General features: G+C 44.9%; 1 protein-coding gene and 1 non-coding gene across 7 annotated transcripts in view; both read right to left on the reverse strand.

The window, feature by feature from the left end:
• The window catches only part of LOC130281834 (uncharacterized), a 110,346-nt gene extending 93,690 nt beyond the window's left edge, over window positions 1-16,656 (reverse strand). For all 6 annotated transcript variants that reach the window (XM_056529512.1, XM_056529511.1, XM_056529509.1 and 3 more), the window contains exon 1: window positions 16,586-16,656. The gene's annotated coding sequence lies outside the window, so the exon portion shown is untranslated. The remainder of the gene's footprint in view (window positions 1-16,585) is intronic.
• LOC130283547 (U2 spliceosomal RNA) lies at window positions 8,865-9,054 on the reverse strand. The gene has a single exon (XR_008846733.1). It is a non-coding gene; the product is annotated as a U2 spliceosomal RNA (small nuclear RNA).
• Window positions 16,657-21,971: the final 5,315 nt, after the last annotated feature.

Here is a 21,971-nt window from a genome sequence, read left to right on the forward strand (position 1 = left end):
GTAAACCCAATTTTTGAATTTTTGCAAGGGGTAAAAAGGAGAAAATTTTTACTTGTATTTGAAACCCAATTTCTCTCGAGTAAGGACATACCTCATATGTCTATGTTAATTGTTCGGCGGGCGCAGTAGAGGGCTCAGAAGGGAAGGAGCGACAAATGGTTTTTGGGGGGCATGTCACCTTTAGGAAGCCCCTATGGTGCCAGGACAGCAAAAATACACACATGGCATACCATTTTGGAAACTAGACCCCTCAGGGAACGTAACAAGGGGTAAAGTGAACCTTAATACCCCACAGGTGTTTCACGACTTTTGCATATGTAAAAAAAATTATTTTTTTTTTACCTAAAATGCTTGGTTTCTCAAATATTTTACATTTTTTAAAAGGGTAATAGCAGAAAATACCCCCCAAAATTTGAAGCCCAATTTCTCCCGATTCAGAAAACACCCCATATGGGGGTGAAAAGTGCTCTGCTGGCGCACTACAGGTCTCAGAAGAGAAGGAGTCACATTTGGCTTTTTGAAAGCAAATTTTGCTCTGGGGGCATGCCGCATTTAGGAGGCCCCTATGGTGCCAGGACAGCAAAAAAAAAAAAAACACATGGCATACCATTTTGGAAACTAGACCCCTCGGGGAACGTAACAAGGGGTTAAGTGAACCTTTATACCCCACAGGTGTTTCATGACTTTTGTATATGTAAAAAAAAATTATTTTTTTTACCTAAAATGCCTGTTTTCCCCAAAATTTTACATTTTTAAAAAGGGTAATAGCAGAAAATATCCGCCAAAATTTGAAGCCCAATTTCTCCCGAGTACGGCGATACCCCATATGTGTCCCTAAACTGTTGCCTTGAAATACGACAGGGCTCCAAAGTGAGAGCGCCATGCGCATTTGAGGCCTAAATTAGGGACTTGCATAGGGGTGGACATAGGGGTATTCTACGCCAGTGATTCCCAAACAGGGTGCCTCCAGCTGTTGTAAAACTCCCAGCATGCCTGGACAGTCAGTGGCCATCTGGCAATACTGGGAGTACTTGTTTTGCAACAGCTGGAGGCTCCGTTCTGGAAACAGTGGCGTACCAGACGTTTTTCATTTTTATTGGGGAGGGGAGGGGGGCTGTGTAGGGGTATGTGTATATGTAGTGTTTTTTACTTTTTATTTTATTTTGTGTTAGTGTAGTGTAGTGTTTTTAGGGTACAGTCGCACGGGCGGGGGTTCACAGTAGTTTCTCGCTGGCAGTTTGAGCAGCGGCAGAAAATTTGCTGCAGCTCAAACTTGCAGCCGGATACTTACTGTAATCCTCCGCCCATGTGAGTGTACCCTGTACATTCACATTGGGGGGGGGGGGGAACATCCAGCTTTTGCAAAACTACAACTCCCAGCATGGACGGTCTATCAGTGCATGCTGGGAGTTGTAGTTTTGCAACAGCTGGAGACACACAGGTTGTGAAACACCGAGTTTGGTAACAAACTCAGTGTTTTGCAACCAGTGTGCCTTCAGCTGTTGCAAAAGCTACAACCCCCAGCATGTACGGACAGCGGAAGGGCATGCTGGGTCTTGTAGTTATGCAACAGCCGGAGGCATACTACATTGGCTGGGGATGCTGGGGATTGTAGTTATGCAACAGCTGGAGACACACTGGTTTACTACTTAACTCAGTGTGCCTTCAGCTGTTGCAAAACTACAACTCTCAGCAGTCACAGACAGCCAACGGGCATGCTGGGAGTTGTAGTTATGCAACCACCAGATGCACCACTACAACTCCCAGCATGCACTTGAGCTGTTTGTGCAAGCTGGGAGTTGTAGTTACACAACAGCTGAAGGTACACTTTTCCATAGAAAGAATGTGCCTCCAGCTGTTGCAAAACTACAAGTCCCAGCATGCCCTTGTTGCATGCTGGGAGCTGTTGCTAAGCAACAGCAGGAGGCTGTCACTCACCTCCAACGATCCACACAGGACTGTCCCTCGCCGCCGCCGCCGTCGCTCCTGGGGCCCCGATCCCAACAGGGGCGCCGGGGATCGGGGTCTCCAGCACCCGGGGTCGTCTTCCCGCACCCGCTCACGTCCTCCGGAAGAGGGGCGGAGCGGGTTGCGGGAGTGACACCCGCAGCAGGCGCCCTGATTGGTCGGCCGGTAATCCGGCCGACGAATCAGGGCGATCGTGAGGTGGCACCAGTGCCACCTCACTCCTGCAGGCTCTGGCTGTTCTGGCTGATCAGCCAGTAATTCCGGGTCATCGGGTCACTGGAGACCCGATTGACCCGGAATCCGCCGCAGATCGCTGGACTGAATTGTCCAGCGATCTGCGGCAATCGCCGACATGGGGGGACATAATGACCCCCCTGGGCGATATGCCGGGATGCCTGCTGAACGATTTCGGTCCTTAAGGACTTGGAAACGGGGACGTATGGATACGCCCTATGTCCTTAAGGGGTTAAGGGGTTAAAGTACCTGTGTCTCTTTTTTCCACATGAGGGCAAAGAGGGGCCTATTACAGTGGGGATCAAAAGTTTGGTCACCCCAGGTAAAAAAAAATTTTATGTGCATAAAGAAGCCAAGGAAAGATGGAAAAATTTCCAAAAGGCATACAATTACAGATTAGACATTCTTATAATATGTCAACAAAAGTTAGATTTTATTTCCATCATTTACACTTTCAAAATAACAGAAAATAAAAAAATGGCATCTGCAAAAGTTTGGGCTTCCTGCAGAGTTGATGTCTTGTACTGCCCCCTTTGGCAAGTATCACAGCTTGTAAATGCTTTCTGTAGCCAGCCAAGAGTCTTTCAATTCTTGTTTGAGGTATCTTTGCCCATTCTTCCTTACAAAAGTCTTCCAGTTCTTTGAGATTTCTGGGCTGTCAGTCACTCACTGCTCTTTTAAGATCTATCCATAGATTTTCAATTATGTTGAGGTCAGGAGATTGTGGAGGCCATGGCAAAACCTTCAGTTTACGCCTCTTGATGTAATCCCCTGTGGATTTCGAGGTGTGTTTAGGATCATTATCCATTTGTAGAAGCCATCCTCTCTTTAACTTCAGCTTTTTCACAGATGGCATCAAGTTAGCATCCAAAATTTGCTGAAATTTTATTGAATCAATTTTTCCTTCTACTCGTGAGATGTTCCCTGTGCCACTGGCTGCAATACAACCCCAAAGCATGATTGATCCACCCCCATGGTTAACAGTTGGACAGAGGTTCTTTTCATTAAATTCTGTTTCCCTTCTTCTCCAAACGTACCTTTGCTCATTCCGGCCAAAAAGTTGAATTGTAACCTCATCAGTCCACAGAACTTGTTTCCAAAATGCATCAGGCTGGTTTATATGTTCATTTGCAAAGTTCAAACGCTGATTTTTGTGGTGAGGACGTAGAAGAGGTTTGCTTCTGATGACTCTTCCATGAAGACCACATTTGTACAAGTATCTCTTTATAGTGGAACAGTGTACCACAACTCCAGTGTCTGCCAGATCTTTCTGGAGGGATTGCGCAGTCAAACGTGGGTTTTGAATAGTTTTTCTCACAATCCTGCGAGCTGTTCTGTCTTATATTTTTCTTGGTCTCCCAGATCTTGCTTTAACTTCCACTGTTCCTGATGACTGCCATTTCTTAATTACATTCATACATTCATACTCTTGAAAAAGCTAGGTCCAACTAGCAAAACCTTGAGACAGAGGAGGAAGTTTTTAGCTCAGTCCCCGTACTCACAATATGGATGGATCACGGAGCGATGTACACTATGTCTGTAGACGGTGTCAGATCAGAGTGCTGCAAACAGAGCCCCGTGATCGGATACATCCCCGCATAGAATGCGATAAAAATTATTACAAATAGGGACTGTAATTTTAAAGCACACACTGCCACCTAGTTGTAATTTTGAGCACAAAAGTTATTATATTGAAATTGATTAAAAGTTAAGTTTTAGACCACAGAGGGTCTCTATTCAGGGTTTCCCTGAGGGGACATATATCCCCAAGTTTGTTGTTTAATAATTAAGTGCCCGTAGACCCTCTAGGGGGTATTTGTTAAGTTAACTGCTTAGAAGAACCCATGGTGCTGATTGTTGGGACAAGGTCAGATGAGTCTGGGCATTTAAAACCTTTGAGATTGACATCACCTGGTCTTCCCAGATGATGATTGAGAACAATCCATGACACTGGCAGATCTCAGCTTTGCAAAAGGGGCAGTGCATGCTATAAATTCTGCAGGGTGCCCAAACTTTTGCAGATGCAATTTTTTTGTTTTCTGTTATTTTGAAAGTGTAAACGATGGAAATAAAATCTAACTTTTGTTGACATATTATAAGAATGTCTAATCTGTAATTTGATGCCTTTTGGAGATTTTTCTATCTTTCCTTGGCTTCTTTATACACATTAATACAAATTTTACCTGGGTGCCCAAGTTTTTGATACCCACTGTATTACATGTGGGCACAGTGTGGGGGATGCGTAACAACAGCGGGGGACTGTGTGGGAGCCTATATCTACAGAAGGGCACAGTGTGGGAGGCATATAACTACACGGCCACAGTACTGGGGTACTATAACTACAGGAGGGCACAATGTGGGGGTAGAATTGGGTACAATGTGGGGCATATAACTATTTGAGATATAACTAGTTGGCTGTGCATAGAGGGCCTAACTACTATATGGGGTCAAAAAGTTTTTTTTACTACTATATGAGGACACAAGGTGGGTACTATAACTGTGTGGGGAAATCCAGGTAGGGAGTCTCTGGGTGCTGGAGTGAGTAGCCTAAAATGTTTGTCCAGCAGATTCTGCACATGAGTTATGGCTGGGAGAAGTTTTTATGATGGCTTGGGATGGGTGGAGAGGAAAAAGAAAAGTGAATGAGTTTGAGCAGAAGAGACTTCAAATGTGATTTAGTAGATGACCCCCATGAGTCAATGGACATAGCTGTATGTAATCAGTGCAGAGCATCACTTCTATTGCCTGTGACAGCCACTATCACTTTTCTTCCCCTCATTTGCCAAAGTCTTGCACAGTTAGGCTGTCAATCCCAGTCAGTAGAATAAGGTTAACATGACATATCTAAACCAAGGGTGCATCCTATAGTCAGGTGGCTCTTATAGTCCAAAAAATATAGTAGGTTTAAAATGATATATGTGAAATTAAGCATATTTTAAATGTACAAGCATTTTTTTTATAACTTTTTGAGAGCTATATACATATTAAAGGGGTACTCCACCCCTAGCATTTTATCCCCTATCCAAAGGATAGGGGATAAGATGTCAGATTGCTGTGGCACCCTGGTATCATTAATGCACAGAGCAAACACGCTTTCTGGGTAATAACAGGCAATACAGGGGCCGGAGCATCGTGACGTCACATTGGTCATTGTGCACAGAGCGTGTTTGCTCTCTGCAGTAATCATAGCGGGGTGCCGCAGCAGAGATCCCGGGGGTCCCCAGCGGATAGGGGATAAGATGCTAGGGGTGGAGTACTCCTTTAATTCCCCATGTGCCTGCTTTGTTTTAATACCCTATTTCCATTGATTACAACCATCTTATGGCCAGGGCTGCCATCAGAAATTTTAGGGCCCCTTACACAGCTCAAGGCCTGGGCCCCCACCCCGACTCCACCCATATACCCGTGACTCCTCCCCCAGACCTAAATTAATATATTAATGCTATATTTAAATAGTTTGGACATGTGTGATGAATGAGGCGATACCACATGTTTAATTTCATTTGAAGAAAGGGAAAAGGAGGATGATTCAAACTTTTATTAGGGAAGGGGCTTATTCACGTGAATGTTTTTTTTTTTTACACATTTTTTTCACAATAATTTTATCCCTATAGGATATGATTTCATCACGGTGGTAATGATTAGCCCACTGGAGCCAATTTCCCGCATTTAGGCGTCTAGAGGGTTCATCGCCCGATCCACGATGTCAGCCATTAGCCATGGGTCGCTGCTGCTGATAGCAGCCTGGACCCACTGGGTATGAAACTCTCAGCTTTAAATTGCAAAAGTGGTTGCAGGGCGTACACTTATTGCCTGTGTCCTTAAAGGGGTTATCCACCATTAGGTGATTTCAGTACGTACCTGGCAGGCAGTAATGGACATGCTTAGGAAGGATCTGCACTTGTCTTGGGGCTAAATGGCTATATTGTGAGATTGCTATAACACTGTGGCTAGCTTTTTGTGAACTGGTATTTCCTTTTTCAGTTTTCTTCTTTTGACTACAAATCCCATCCCATAATTCAATTTTCCTCCCTCCCACACATCAGCCAACCCACCCATTGAAACATAAATGAGCTGCATCCATTCAAAAGACATGTGGTTTTCAATAAGGGTGCCTACAGCTGTTGCATTAGTTGCATATTGATCTCTCTCCCACCAAGCGCTTGCTCCACCCATTGAAGCAGACAGTCTCCCTGTCATTAGCTGACTAGTGAGGTCAGGTCTCGGCCACATTGCAACCTGGAAAAAAACAGTCATTTTTTATGCTGTTAAAAATAAATACTGGGGTGAAAATTACAGAAGAATTTTGGGGGAAACCGTCATACACAGGTACAGACACTATATTATGAACTACACTAATTTTATAGCCCCTGTAGCATAGTCAAATAAAAAAAAAAATCCCGGAATACCCCTTTAAGGGATTATGCAATAAAAGAAACCATTAACAGAGGGGCCTACCCAAACTATATGGGGGCTTCATATAGTTTGGGTGGGCCCCTCGGTTAATAGTTGCCCCAATATAGTTGATGTAGGCCTGGGGGAAACTATTTGCAAACAGGGCCTACAACAACTATGTGTACACAACTTGCCCCTATATAGTTAGTTCTAGGCCTCTCTCTGCTAATTGTTGCCTCCCCCCACCCCATATACTTGTAGTCTTTAGCCCTTGGCCCCAGGCAGCAGGCCCCAGCTAGCTGCCACTGCAATAAAATCCTGCCTCGGGCCCTCAGCCCCAAGTCATATTATATCCAGGGATGTGGAATTCCTATCGCCCGACGCCCGGGACATGCAGTTCCAGGTGCCAGGCAGGTGAATTTTTCACCTTTGGGCAAGCAGGGCTGGACCTGACAAGCACGGTGGCGCTCAGCAGTCTGTGTGGAACAGGCTTCTGACTCGTGCCTGCTCCATACTCTGCAGCCCCCGGCCACTAATAGCCTGCATGTGGCGATCACCACGGCTGGCTATTAACCCTTTAGATCGCTGCTGTCAAAGCTGACAGCGGCATCTAAAGGGACATGTGAATGCTCCCTGGTGGGCTAGTGGGGTGGATTGCCCCCCCCCCCGCAGCATGATCGCGTGGGGGGGATCTACTATAAAGGTAGCCGGAGGACTTACTTCTGCTTCCCTGGTGTCCGTGGCTCTTTCATTGATAGATCCTGGCTGGACTAGGCTCTATCAATGGATCGCAGAGCACACAGATCAATGGAGTTAAATAGAACTCTATTGATCTGTATGAGGAATCTGATGATTCCTTCTAAAAGTCTAATAAAGTGTTAAAAAAATGTTTTAATAAAAGTTTAAAAGACACATTAACCTCTTCCATGTTAAAAATACAAATCACCCCCTTTTCCTATATAAAAACATGTAAGCATAATAAAAATAAACATATTTAGTATCGCTGCGTGTGTAATTGTACAAACTATTAAAATATAACATTATGAGGTCCCATACGGTAAATGACGTAAATGTAAAAAAAATGAATAAATCACAGAATTGCAATTTTTATAATATCCCAGAAAAAAAGTCAAATGGTACCAATACAAAAAACTGATTATGGCACAAAAAAATAGCTCTCATACAGCCTGGTATGTAAAAAAAAAAAAAAAAGCTACAGAAGTCAAAAAATGACAATTAAAAAAATTCGAAAATTTTCAGAATTTTTTTTAAATTAGTAAAACATGACAGAAACTATACAAATCTGGTATTGCTGTAATCAGGCCTACCTAAACTATCAAAACAACATGTTAGCTCCACAAGATAAATGGCGTAGAAAGAAAACCACCAAATTAGCAAAATGATCTTTTACTATTTCAATTTCACTTCACCGATTATACAGTATATATATATATATATATATATATATATGTATATATGTATATATGTATATATAGGGGAATATGCAAAGCAGCTCATTACATCACCTTCTCAGGCGATGTTCCCTGGTATCTTTTTTTAATTTTTTTAAAAGCAGAGGAACGTGCTCTCGAATCACCCAAAGTGCATGAAAAAGTGCAAACGTGTTACACTAAAAAAAACGTGCACAAAGGATGCGGTCTATCGCAAGCCCTTCTCCGATAGGAGAGAGGCCCCCCAACAAACCTTACCCTTCGCCTCCGGACCAAAAGGTACCTGCACGGTTCCAGGTTCGATGTCCCTTTTCACCGAAGCTACTAGGGGACCACAAATGCTCCCGGCATCCCCCTTGGCGTTAGCCAAGGTATCTGCCCGCAGAGCAGATAACGGTAGGTACCCTGCCAAAGCAGGAGTACCCGGGGTGTTTGCAGGGAGGTGCGGAACCTAATGGCCACACACACCTCCCCTAGACCGCCAGGAGGGACACCAAGAAGGGCTACCGCATCCTGACAAATCCTGTGAACACACAACACGCAAAAAGTGACACAGTGAGACAAAAAAATAAAATAAGTGAATGTGCGCAGATATACTGCCCGGACATCCGGCCGAATCTATAAAAATTTCTCTGATCCTAGCAAGAAGGCCAGGAATCAAGAGGTGAGTGAGACAAGGTGAAGAGATTATGGTGCCCGTGCTTCAACTCAGTGAGCCAGTATTCCCAGTGAGTTTCGGCACCTCGGGGTCACCACTCCCCGAGGCACAAAAGTACCTCGGCTCTAGACCCTCTCAGCCTCATGGCGAGACCCGGAGGGAACAGGTCACATCAGGGCAGCCGTCGAGCTGATTCCTCAGAACAAGCCCTGGAAAGCCCTGGTACACCTGCACCCTCCATGCAGCACCCATCCTCACCAGCCCCATACCGGCGTAGTTTGCCACCGGCATGAAAACTGATAAGAACAGATACTACACTTGATCTTAGCCAAAAGGCCGAGAAGCGATGTTCCCTGGTATCAGCTTAGCTCCAGTTACGGAATATAAAAAACTGATCGGGATTATTGCCAAGCCAGACTTACTCCCCAAAAGGGAAGTTTCTACCCATCTGCAGACAGCTGTTTCAGGGTTCTTGCCCCTCGTCAGTACAGAGCAAGGTGATCTGGCTTGGCTGAGATGAGGGGCCTTAGACGATCTAAAGGGGATGACTATTTAACTCAGGGCAAGTTCACCACTCCTGGTGCGACGGAGCTTTCAAGGGCCTCTTAGCACTCTGCGGGCATTCTGGGTAGGGGAATATGCAAAGCAGCTCATTACATCACCTTCTCCGGCGATGTTCCCTGGTATCAGCTTAGCTCCAGTTACTGAATATAAAAAACTGATCAGGATTAATGCCAAGCCAGACTTACTCCCCAAAAGGGAAGTTTCTACCCATCTGCAGACAGCTGTTTCGGGGTTCTTGCCCCTCGTCAGTACAGAGCAGGGTGATCTGGCTTGACTGAGATGAGGGGCCGATCAATTTTTTATATTCCGTAACTGGAGCTAAGCTGATACCAGGGAACATCGCCTGAGAAGGTGATGTAATGAGCTGCTTTGCATATTCCCCTACCCAGAATGCCCGTGGAGTGCTAAGAGGCCCTTGAAAGCTCCGTCACACCAGGAGTGGTGAACTCGCCCTGAGTTAAATACTCATCCCCTTTAGTTATATATATATATATATATATTTATTTATTTATTTTTTTTTTTCCGGAGTAGGGCTGGGCGGTATATACCCGTTCATACCGAATACTGAAATTTTTGTGCTGCACGATATGAATTTTTCCCATACCGCAATACCGGTTTGGCCCCTCCCCCTTGGGAAGGAATTATCAGCCCAGCTGTTCTGGCCCCCTCCCCCCCAAATCATGTTACTTGCCAGCACTGTTCTGCTCCCCCCCCAATTAATTATCAGCCCAGCGGGGTACTACTCACATATGTCACCCGCAAGCACAGCATGCGAGCGGTCCGTTTTTTTCACGGGTTTGAATTTTTCACCTCACACCGGCGCTGGAACTCCATACTGTATGCCAGTGGTCTCCAACCTGCGGACCTCCAGATGTTGCAAAACTACAACTCCCAGCATGCCCGGCACGGCTGTCCGGGCATGCTGGGAGTTGTAGTGTTGCAACAGCTGGAGGTCCGCAGGTTTGAGACCACTGCTGTATGCTGCATCCCTATGCCCGGGCTGCAAAAGATAAACAAAATAAACATTCACTTACCTACGTCGGCCTCATGCTCTTCCTGGGGACTGGAACGTCGGACAGCCGTCAGCCTATCACCGGCCGCAGCGATGTTCCGCCCCGGCCAGTGATAGGTTAAACGCACTGTCATGTAAGAAGAGACCAGAGCTCCTTACATGACAGTGCGCTCTGCTCTGCGTACTCTGCCTATACCTATGGGGAAAGGGGGGTGGGGGGGTTACTCTGCCTATACCTATGGGAAAGAAGGGGGAGGGGGCTACTTTGCCTATAGCTATGGGGAAAAGGGGGGGGAACTCTGTCTATAGCTATGGGGAAGAGGGGGGAGGGGGTTACTCTGCCTATACCTATGAGGAAGAGGGGGGGAGGGGGTTACTCTGCCTATAACTCTGCCCATACCTATGGGGAAAGGGGGGGGGGGGTAACTGCCTATACCTATGGGGAAGAGGGGGGGGGGTAACTCTGCCTATACCTATGGGGAAGTGGGGGTAATTCTGCCTATACCTATGGGGAAGAGGGGAAGGTAACTCTGCCTTTACTTATGGGGAAGAAGGGGGGTAACTCTGCCTATACCTATGGGGAATAGGGGGATAACTCTGCCTATACCTATGGGGAAAGGGGGGGGGGGTAACTGCCTATACCTATGGGGAAGAGGGGAGGGGGGTAACTCTGCCTATACGTATGGGGAAAAGGGGGGGGGGTAACTCTGCCAATACCTATGGGGAAGGGGGGTAACTGCCTATACCTATGGGGAAGAGGGGGGGTAACTCTGCCTATACCTATGGGGAAAATCGGGGGGGGGGGGGTAACTCTGCCTATACCTATGGGGAAGGGGGGGGAAGTAACTCTACCTATACCTATGGCGAAGGGGGGGTAACTCTGCCCATACCTATCGGGAAGGGGGGGGTAACTCTGCCTTTACTTATGGGGAAGAGGGGGGGGGGGGTAACTCTGGCTATACCTATGGGGAATATGGGGGGTAACTCTGCCTATACCTATGGGGAAAGGGGGGGGGGGTAACTGCCTATACCTATGACGTAGAGGAGGGGGGGGTGTAACTCTGCCTATACCTAAGGGGAAAAGGGGTTTAACTCTGTCTATACCTATGGGGAATGGGGGTTAACTCTGTTCCTATACCTATTGGGAAGGGGGTTTAACTCTACTGCTTATACCTATGGGGAAGGGTGGTGGTTAACTCTGCTGCCTATACCTACAGGGAAGGGAAGGAGTTAACTCTTTTGTCTATACCTACAGCGTAGGGGAGGATAACTCTGCTGCCTATACCTACAGGGAACGGGAGGAGTTAACCCTGCTGTCTATACCTACAGGGAGGGGGGGTTAACTCTGCTTCCTATTCCTGCAGGGAAGGGGGCTACCTAACTTTATTCCTGGATGCCTAACTACTTACCAGGCAATCTAACTACCTACATAGATAGCAACCTAACTATGTACAAACCTGGCCTAACTACTTAGCTAGTCTTCTACCTACCTGGTTTGTCACCTACCTACATATCTGGCTTCCTGATCTACCTATTTACCTGGCTACCTACCTACCTGCCCTTTTACTGTACAGGACACCAAGGAGGGCATTATTACAGTTTGTGGGCCTATAGATTGATTGAAAGATTGTGTAGAGGAGGGCACTGAAAAAATGCGGAGTCTGACATGTTTTTCCTGCAGATATTAAGAGATCCACATGTCGGTCTTATCCGGACGGAGAAGAAAAGGAAAGAGGACGCCGCTGATCAGAAAAGACGTAATTTTGAGTCCCAAAATGTAACTGTAATCACTTATATGGTGTACACATCGGGGGGAATTTATCATTATTTGTCTATTGTAGACACAGTTCTACCCCTTTACACTGCTTGTCTATTGTACACTCTTGCTAAGAATTTGCTAAGGCTGTACACTCCTTTGATAAATCTTGTGCAAATATAGAAACACCCCCCCCCCTCGCTCTACCGTGCACTCCTTCTCTACCTCACAGGAAAAGTGGAAGTAGGGATTTTGTTCTATTGCTTTGAGGCCAGGATTCTATTGAGGTTTTTTGTCCATCAGCAAAAATGCCAGAAAAACTGTCCCAGCTTTTTACTGCGTTTTGTCCTTTTTTCTTGCATTTTTTTTTTGCATTTTTGCTGGTGTGTGGAAACAAAAAAATGTACTAAACTTTTTGTTTTGTTTTTTCCTCGAAATTTAGATACGTGTATGCGGAGGACTATGTCAGATTTGGTGGATTTTTAAATGTCAATAAGAGGGTTAACGAGGGCTGTGGGGGCGTATTTTTTTAAATAAAATATTTTTTTCAATGTGTTGTGTTTTTTTATAATTGAATTTTCAGGCTTAGTAGTGGAAGGCATCTTGTAGACAGAATCCATTACTAAGCCAGGGCTTAGCATTAGCCCCCAAAACAGCTAGCGCTAACCCCCAATTATTACCCCGGTACCCACCGCCACAGGGGTTCCGTGAAGAGCCGGTACCAACAGGCCCGGAGCGTCAAAAATGGCGCTCCTGGGCCTAGGCGGTAAAAGGCTGGTGTTATTTAGGCTGGGGAGGAACAGTAACAATGGTCCTTGCCCACCCTGGTAACGTCAGGCGGTTGCTGCTTGGTTGGTATCTGGCTGATAATGAAAAAATGAGGGAACCACACAGTTTTTTTATTAATTTATTTATAAAAAAAAAAAAAAAACGCATAGGGTTCCCCCTATTTTCAGTGTCAGCCAGATACCAACCAAGCAGCAACAGCCTGACGTTACCATTGTTACTGGCCCTCCTCAGCTTAAATAATGCCAGACTGTTACCGCCTACGCCCAGGAGCGCCATTTTTGACGCTCCGGGCCTGTTGGTACCGGCTCTTCCCAGCACCCCTGTGACGGAGGGCACCGGGGTAATAATTGGACGTTAGCGCTAGCTGATTTTGGGGCTAACGCCAAGCCCTGGCATATTAATGGATTCAGTCTATAAAACGGCTTCCACTACTAACCCTGAAAATTCAATTATAAAAAACACGGACACATTGAAAAAAAATGTTATTTAAAAAAAAAACACTCCCCCACAGCTCTCGTTAACCATTTTATGGGTTATGGGTTAGTACATTTTTTGTCCTCTAAACAGGGAGCCTCCAATTGTTGCTAAACTACAACTCCCATCATGAGGGGCTGTAGTTAAGCAACAGCTGGAGGCACACTGGTTGCAAAACACTGAGAGTTTGTAACTTAACTCAGTGTTTCCCAACCCGTGCACCTCCAACTGTTGCAAAACTACAACTCCCAGCATGTACGGTTTGTCAGTGCATGCTGGGAGTTATAGTTTTGCAACAGCTGGAGGCACACAGGTAGGGAAAGAACTGAGTTAAGAAACAGACAATGTTTCCCAACCAGTGTGCCTCCAGTTGTTGCAAAACTACAACTCCCAGCATGCCCAGGCAGCCGAAGGGCATGCTGAGAGTTGTAGTTTTGCAACAACTGGAGGAGAGAGGAGAACAGTTTGGAGACCACTGTATAGTGGTGTCCAAACTGTAGCCCTCCAGATTTTGCAAAACTACAACTCTCAGCATGCCCAGACTGCCAAGGCATGCTGGGAATTGTAGTTCGGCAAGATTTGAAGGGCCAGATGTTACAGAACTACAACTCCCAGCATGCCTGGACTGTCTGGGCATGCTGGGAGTTTTGGTTTTTCAACATCTGGAAGAGCACAGATTGGAAACCACTGCACAGTGGTCTCCAAATTGCGGCCCTCCAGATGTTGCAAAACTACAACTCCCAGCATTCCCAGACAGCCAAAGGCTGTCTGGGCATGCTGGGACTTGTAGTTTTGAAACTACCAGAAGCAGCAGTGAAGAGCTTCACTGCTGCCTCTGATGCAGATGCTGCCGCCGCCTCCTCCACTTACCCGCCGCCGCAGCCGCCAACCCATGTGCCTCCAGCTGTTGAGAGCCTGTCACCGGTCCATGGTAAGTGCCGCGGTCCCCACCGCAGCTCTCGGCGTCATCTTCCCCTGCTCTGCTCGGACTTCTAGCGGCGGGCAGAGCAGGGGAAATGAACTTTACCCCCCAGTCAGCTCATTCACTGTGATTGGTCCACAGGGACCAATCACAGTGATCGCTGACCAGGACCATTGACAGATGGGGGTGTTGCAGAAGTTGTCCCCTGCTGGAAACAGCGGGACTTCTGCCAGTTAACCCATGCGATGCCGCGCATTGCCGGGTTAACTATAAACGGCATAATGCAATGCAGATCGCAGCAGATCTCCAAAATGATCTGCTACGATCCGCATTTAAATTAAAAAGCCGGTGGTACATACGTCTACATCGCTTCTATATAAACTGTAATAATTCATAATCCTTGCTGGAAGACGGGAGCTCTGATTGGTGGATAGCTATTGACCAATCAGAGCTCTCCTCTCCCGGCGGGGATTATGAATTATTACAGTGTATATAGAAGCCGGTGGCAGCACAGTGTTGTCACATGTACCGCCGGCTTTTACAGTTAATAACAGACTAGTATGAGGGTTTGTTTTTTGCGCGGTCAGTTTTCCTTTGTAATGACATAACTAATTATATCATAAAATGTATGGCGCAATCAAAAAACACTATTTTTGTGGGAAAATTAAAAAGAAAAACGCAATTTTGCTAATTTTGGAAGGTTTCGTTTTCACGCCGTACAATTTACGGTAAAAATGACGTGTGTTCTTTATTCTGAGGGTCAATACGATTAAAATTATATCCATTATTACATACTTTTATATTATTGTTGTGCTTAAAAAATATCACAAACTTTTTAACCAAATTAGTGCGTTTATAATCCCTTTATTTTGATGACCTCTAACTTTTTTACTTTTCCGTATAAGCGGCGGTATGAGGGCTCATTTTTTGTGCCATGATCTGTACTTTTTTTTGATACCACATTTGCATATAAAAAACTTTTAATAAATTTTTTATAATTTTTTTAAATAAAATGTATTAAAAAAGTAGCAATTTTGGACCTTTTTTTTTTTTTTTACGTTCACGACGTTCACCGTATGGGATCATTAACATTTTATTTTAATAGTTCGGACATTTACGCACGCGGTGATATCAAATATGTTTATAAAATTAATTTTTTTACGCTTTTTGGGGGTAAAATAGGAAAAAACTGACTTTTTACTTTTTTATTGGGGGAGGGGATTTTTCAGACCAGAGCAGAAGACGCCGGGAGCCGGAAGGAGGAAGGTGAGGGGACCTCCATGCGGCGTTCTGAATGATCGGATCCCCGCAGCAGCGCTGCGGGCGATTTGATCGTTCATTGATATCGCGCACTGCCGCAGATGCCGGGATCTGTATTGATCCCGACACCTGAGGGGTTAATGGCGAACGCCCGCGAGATCGCGGGCGTCGGCCATTGCCGGCGGGTCCCTGGCTGTGATCAGCAGCCGGGATCAGCCGCGCATGACACGGGCATCGGAGCGGTTATGCACAGGACGTAAATGTACGTCCTGGTGCGTTAAGTACCACCGCACCAGGACGTACATTTACGTCCTGCGTCCTTAATGGGTTAATAGCTTTTTACAGTTAATAAATGCGGATGGCAGCGGGTCTCTGGATAATGACCTGCTGCGATCTGCACCTCAGCCCCTGGACTACAACTCCCATCATGGTCAGAGTCTCCGAAGTGGTTTATATTTGTGCAAGAAAATGCTGTTTGCGCATTTTTTTTCCGCAAAAACAAAACAAAACAAACGCAGTTAGTAAATTGATTCTACAGTAGAAAATACTCTACAGTAAACTTAACCGTAGAAAAGGTGATGAGGAATTCTATCAAAATTTGCGCAAAAAAAACTCAAAAAAACACTTGCGCATATTTTTGCGCAAAAAAATAGACACAAAACAGCTCTATATACAATTATAAATTCCCCCCATCCTGTGTACAGCTGATATCTACTGCCATATGGTCCTGTATATAATCACTTATATTGTGTACAGATCCTGTATAGTATACTGGTCTGTGTATAGTGGTTTTATTCAGTACAATATGGTGGTATTATCCAATTATTGTGTGGTGGTATATATTTACCATTAGAGGGGGGGGGGAGGGGGCATGTAATTAAGGGGGGGTGCGGGTGGGGGGGTGCAAAACAAAGGGTCCGGGCTCCACTACAGTGCTACTGCATACCTCCCAACTTTTACTGAGAGAAAAGAGGGACAAGCCACGCCCCTAATCTCCTTACTACTGGGGCGACACACTGTAACAAACCTCCTCCTCATGTAATCTCCTTACTACTTAGGTGACACACTGTAACAAACCCCCCTCCTAATGTGATCTCCTTACTACTGGGGTGACATGCGACCTCCACTCCAGCTCAGCTCAGCCCCGCCTCCTCCACAGTATCACACAGGTCCTTCAACCACTATTACATCTATCCTGCACAGTCACATGATGGTCACATGATAGTGACATCATCACAGGTCCTATACCATCAGCATCTAGGCCACTGAGGGTGGGGGTAATGTAGCCCCACCAGTGTTGTCTTAGGGCTTCCTAAAAAAACAAAGCTGTGGCTGTGCGCTGTAGGCAGCTGCCTTATATGTCTATGTGGTACACTGGGCCTGCTTACAAGCGAGACAGAAGGGGGGCATTCCGGTACAGCGGGACATGACCCTCTCAATCCGGGCCCCCAGTGACAGACAGACAGTCACTCACTGAACACACACAAAAAAAAATCCGGGCCAGATTGTACCACCCCCCCCCCCCGATGGCGGCCCTGCTTATGGCATTCAGTGTCATTAATTATTTCTATTGTGATAAATTACTTCTTAAAGAGAATCTGCCAGCTCTATATTATTCTCAAATCTGCAGACATGGGCAGAAGGAGATAAAACAAAGCTAAGGGAGAAACCTGTTTCTTAGCTGATGGCTATTTGGAAAGCTATACAATCATGTTTTCCTTCCAAGCTCAAGTGTTATAGAGGTGGGCTGAGCTGCAGCATGCACACTTCCTTTCTTCCCCCACCTGCCCTGCATGACTGATGTAGGGGCTTAGTGTCGGAAACCAAGCAGGGACAGGTGGGTTTATAACTTAGCAAATAGCCATCAGCTAAGAGACAGGTATTATTTGTTTTATCTCCTATGTTCTATCTGTACATGTCTGCAGTAGTGATGAGCAGCAGGGGCCATATTCGAATTCGCAATATTTTGTGTATATAAATGTCGAATATGTTTGAGAAATTCGCACATTCACTATGTTCATTCACTTTTTTTTTTATGCAAAAATTTGTAAAGAAGTTCGCATAGTGCGCATGCGCGATGATATCTTTCACCTAAAAGAAGGGAGGGATCAGGGTCCTCTGACTGGAAGTGCCGATATTTGCATATTCACAAATATTTGCATATTCCCATATATTTGCATATCTTCGCATATTATCAGAAAAAGGGGCTTATTCGCCATTACGAATATATATTACCATATTCTAAATCGGCGAATATTCACCATTACAAATATATCTCACTATATTCCACATCGGCGAAGCGCCGATATTTGTGGTAAAAATTAGCATTTCGAATATTCATGCTCAACACTAGTCTGCAGCTCTGAGCATTATATTGAGCAAACAGATTCTCTTTTAAGCTCTGTGGTAGGTTTACTTAAAGGGGTACTCAAAGTTGAACGCCGTGTCTAAAGTGAAAGTGAAACCATGCCGGTTAGCTCAGGGAGCTGTTCGGGATTGGCGCGGCGAAATCGCGGCGTCCCGGACAGCTGTAGGACACGGGGAGGGTCTCCTACCTTGCCTCCTGGTGTCCGATCACCGAATGACTGCTCAGTGCCTGAGATCCAGGCATGAGCAATCAAGCGGCAGAATCATTGATCACTGGTTTCCTATGAGAAACCAGTGATCAATGTAAAAGATCAGTGTGTGCAGTGTTATAGGTCCCTATGGGACCTATAACACTGCAAATAAAAAGTGGAAAAAAAAAGTGAATAAAAATCATTTAACCCCTTCCCTATTAAAAGTTGCAAGGGGGGTCCAGCACACATTACACTGAGGCATTGATTCCCAACCAGGGTGCCAGAACGCTCTGGTGGGAAATATGGCGCTAACATTTTTTGATTTTTCTGCCCAGGCCTGCGCACCTGCGAGTCACAGGCTGCACGCCAGGTGGGAAGGAAGTCTGTGTCCAGTGCCGGGACAGGTGATGCTGCAGCTACAATCCTCGTGTATCCTCCCTCTTCTGTGGAGCAGCTCTGGACTCTGGATTCTCCCTGGTCCCTCAGCAGAATGATATTGATGGAGGGAAGGAGCAGGGGCAGCAGTGGCACGCCCACCCTTCTTTCAATCATCTACACCTTTCTGTCACCCCTCTAAACCCCTCCGTAACCCCTGTACACCACTCTGTTACCCCATACACCCCTCTGTCACCCCACTAAATCTCTCTGTCACCCCTGTATGCCCCTCTGTCACCCATGTACACCCCTCTACACCCCTGTCTCCCATGTTTACCCTCTGTCACTGTGTGGGGTAAGGCTGGTTATAAGAGCCTTGTAGTTTGCAGCCCCTTAACGACCAAGGACGTATATTTACATCCTTGGCCGACTCCCGCGGGTCAGTCCCGGCTTCTGAAGCCGGGACCCGGGGCTAATAGCGCGCGGCAGCGATCGCGGTACCGCACGCTATTAACCCCGTCTAAAATGAAAGTCAAAGTTGCCCGGCTGCTTAGCGGGGCTGATCGGGACCACCGCAGTGAAAATGTGGTGTCCTGATCAGCAGGGACACGAGCGGAGGTCCTCTTACCTTCCTCCAGTGTGTCCCTTCGGCGATTGATAGCTCCAAGCCTAAGATGCAGGCTTGAGCAATCGACCGCCAATAACACTGATCACTGCAAAGCTATGTCTTTGCAGTGAACAGGGTATAAGATCAGGGTACAATCCTATGGGAGCTATAACACTGCAAAAAAAAAGTGTAAAGAAAAAGTTAATAAATGTCATTTAACCCTTTCCCTAATAAAAGTTTGAATCACCCCCCTGTCCCATAAAAAAAAACCATGTAAATAAAAATAAATATAAACATATGTGGTATCGCCGCGTGCGTAAATGTCCGAACTATAACAAATATATCATTAATTAAACCACACGGTCAATGGCGTATGCGCAAAAAAATTCTAAAGTCCAAAATAACGTATTTTTGGTCACTTTTTATATCATGAAAAAATGAATAAAAAGCGATCAAAAAGTCAGATCAATACAAAAATGGTACCACTAAAAACTTCAGATAAAAAAAAAATGAGCCCTGATACCGCCCCATAAGCGGTAAAATAAAAAAGTTATAGGGGTCAGAAGATGACCATTTTAAACGTCAAAATTTTCCTGCATGTAGTTATGATTTTTTACAGAAGTACGACAAAATCAAACCTATATAAGTAGGGTATCATTTTAATTGTGTGGACCTACAGAATAAAGGGAATGTGTCATTTTTTATCGAAAAATGTACTGCCTAGAAACGGAAGCCCCCAAAAGTTTCAAAATGGCGTTTTTTCTTCAATTTAGTCGCACAATGATTATTTTTTCTGTTTCGCTGTAGATTTTTGGGTAAAATTACTGATGTTTTCACAGCAGCAAAGAACTGTCAGATTAAAGGTTCCTCTCTATATATCACAGCAACTGAAAATAACCTTTTTCTAAAACATATATAATTTAATGATATGCTTTAAAATAAGAAAAACTAAAGCAAAAAAATTATAAACTATAATTAGTGACCTATAGGTGAAAAAATATGTCAAAAAAAGAGACACAGGTCCTATTGGTAAATGGGCAGCCCCCTATGAGAGAGACAATGTACCACAACCATCGATCACTACGGATATATCAGTGGTACAATTAGATACATTCTCATATATATACAATGGTGCTACTCATTATCTAGGACCTCTCCCCACACCACGTGAGAAAAGTGATAAGATAAATGTTACAATTTGGTATCCGTTCCGACGCGTTTCCCCCCAACTTGTGGGGTTTCTCAAGGAACTAAATAGGATACAATCAACAGTCATAAAAATCGTCTCTGGTGTTTTTAGATTGTCTCTGATGCAGTAGGTGCCTGAATAAAAGAATACATAAACACACTAATTTGCATCTCTCTCAAACCAGCATAAAAACTGCTAAATATGTACATGAAAGAAATGAAAATAAAAGGATATTTATATAGAAACTCTCCCCAGGAGGGGTACATACCATAACTTGATTGACACCACTCTCAAGGCAGATAAATTATGGACAGTATAATGTACTGCATCTCCAAAGAAGAAGCACTAGATAAACAAGCAGCAGTACATGTCCGCCAGTTTTTAAACTACATTGCAATAACACAATAAAGCAGGGGGGGACATGATATAAAAAGAAGTACCCAGTTGTGATACATACCTATCTTATGCCCGCCTTGTACCAACGATGGATACCGAGCGCCAGGATAAGCGCACTGTTTAATCACAGGCGGCATGTGTATGGCTCAGTACACTGCCATTAAATACACAGGCCGGCATACATTTCCGGGGTAGCACCGATTCACTTCCGGTGTTTACCCGGCTGTGTAATGCGCATGCGTGACTTCCCTGCTTCTGAAGGTGTTTTCTATGATGTAACTCCGATCAGGCGCAGGCGCACTCAGATTACACAGAGATCACAACAGTGTCTCCGTGTGTGCCTATTGCGCATGACCGGAGCTACTCCCGATCATGTGGCCGTCATGTGATTTTAATGTTTACAAACAATATGGTAAAGAATGGACCAGGTCAGTCCACTCAATCCCATAGTGTACAATCAAGGTAAGTATGACCTGCTGGCCATCGGGGAGGTTTATATTACAAAAGATGTAAATTTATTATTATTACAAGACAAGATGTAAATTTATTATTATTACAGGACACCTTATATGGTAATTATTATGAGGGTTTGTGATTATGTCCGCAGATTTGGATGTACTTATGATCACCAAAGCCATTGTCCTTCCATATTATTTAACAAAAAGGAGGAGAAAGAGGTGGTTATAGAAAAAGAAGAAGAAGAAGTTGTAAGATAATAATGAAGATAATGATACTAACACTTAGAGTAGCAGAGGAAAAGATCAAAAGATCAAACATTCTGGTAATATATTGAGATGATATAGCTACCCAGAGTACATAATACCTTCCTCTTAAATCTATATCTGTTTCGGATCCCCATTAATATTATCATTGCTCCCAGCCAAATCAGGTTTTATGACTATATCTTGTTATGGGAGACATATGTAAAGTGGGCTCCAGAACTTATGTAGAGGAAATGAAAAAGATAGGAATAAACAAAAAAGAGGGGGAGACAGCGGTGCCCCCCTGAATCTAAATCCTCAGCCCTCTGTCCCTACCTTTTGAGGGACCCACCTCCTTAACAGGGTGGCCTCAACCACGAGGACTTTCCCTCCCTTACTAAGTGATGGATCTATCCGGTTCACATCCTACAGAAAGGAAAAATGGGACAAATGTCTTTGGCGATCCCATCCACACAAATCTATAATCACAGCCTGTCACCAAATTATAGTTAGTCTTCATAATGTTCACCAAATAAGTATTAGCTCCTATGTTGGAGACGAATAGATACCCTAAAACAAGGGGGGGGGGGAGAACAAGGCAATTTATCACATCTCCTAGTCTCCTGTAGCCTAAGCTAATCCTCCTTTTATCATCCAATAAA

Source organism: Hyla sarda, chromosome 7, assembly GCF_029499605.1.
Source record: "Hyla sarda isolate aHylSar1 chromosome 7, aHylSar1.hap1, whole genome shotgun sequence".
In the NCBI taxonomy this organism is placed as follows: Eukaryota; Metazoa; Chordata; class Amphibia; order Anura; family Hylidae; genus Hyla; species Hyla sarda.